Source organism: Arachis duranensis, chromosome 3 (genome assembly GCF_000817695.3).
Source record: "Arachis duranensis cultivar V14167 chromosome 3, aradu.V14167.gnm2.J7QH, whole genome shotgun sequence".
Lineage (NCBI taxonomy): Eukaryota > Viridiplantae > Streptophyta > Magnoliopsida > Fabales > Fabaceae > Arachis > Arachis duranensis.
The window spans coordinates 93351240-93352390 of NC_029774.3; positions in this window are offsets into that span (position 1 = coordinate 93351240).

Here is a 1151-nt window from a genome sequence, read left to right on the forward strand (position 1 = left end):
AACCGTTCTGAGGTCACTATCAAGAGAGCAGTGATGATTCATTGCATTATGCTGGGAAAAGAAGTGGAGATTCATCATCTGATTGCTTGTGAGATTTACACAATTGCAAACAAGAACTCCACTGAAGCCAAACTGGCTTACCCAAGCTTAATCTCTTTGCTATGTAAAGATGCTGGGGTGAGGATGGGAATAGATGAATTCATCCCAATTAAACATCCAATCACCAAGAAGTCAATCGAAGGACAAATGCAAGATAATTCTATCAAAAGGAGGGCGCATGAGTTCCTCCCTGAACTCCCTGAAATTGACTACTAGACCCGCCTAGAAGCATCTGTTGCCAAGCTGCAAGAAGCTATGGAACAAATTAAGAAAGAACAACAGAATCAAAACTGCATGCTCTGAAACTATGGAACAACTTATGGAAGAACAGCAAATCAGAATTGCATGCTCTGTAAATTGCTGAAGGAACAAGAAAAGCAGGGGCATGAACTTCAAGAGTTGAAATGCCAAAAGTTCTCCCCTCAAGTTGAGGGAGCATCCACTTCTCAAGATCAAGGTTGTTGAGTCCTAACTCTGTGATAACCTCTATCATTAGGAGTCTATTTTAGAGTCATTTAAATTTTTGTTTTCTATTACTATTAGTCTTATCTTATGTTTATCTTTGAGTCTTGTTTTTAATTCATAATTAATAAAATTTAATGTCTATGCCTTAAAGCTATGAATGTCCTATGAATCGATCACCTCTCTTAAATGAAAAATGCTTTAATCACAAAAGAACAAGAAGTACAGGATTTCGAATTCATCTCTGAAACTAGTTGAATTAGCTTGATGTGGTGACAATACTTTTTGTTTTCTGAATGAATGCTTGAACAGTTCATATGTCTTTTGAATTTGTTGATTAAAGAATGTTAAACTTGTTGGATCTTGAAAGAATGATGGAAAAGGAGAAATGTTATTGAGAATCTGAAAAATCATCAAATTGATTCTTGAAGCAAGAAAAAAAAAGCAGTGAATTCAAAAAAAATGAAAAAAAGAGAGAGAGATAAAAAAGTGATCCAAGGCAAAAAGAGTGTGCTTAAGAACCCTGGACACCTCTAATTGGGGACTCTAGCAAAGCTGAGTCACAATCTAAAAAGGTTCACCCAGTTATA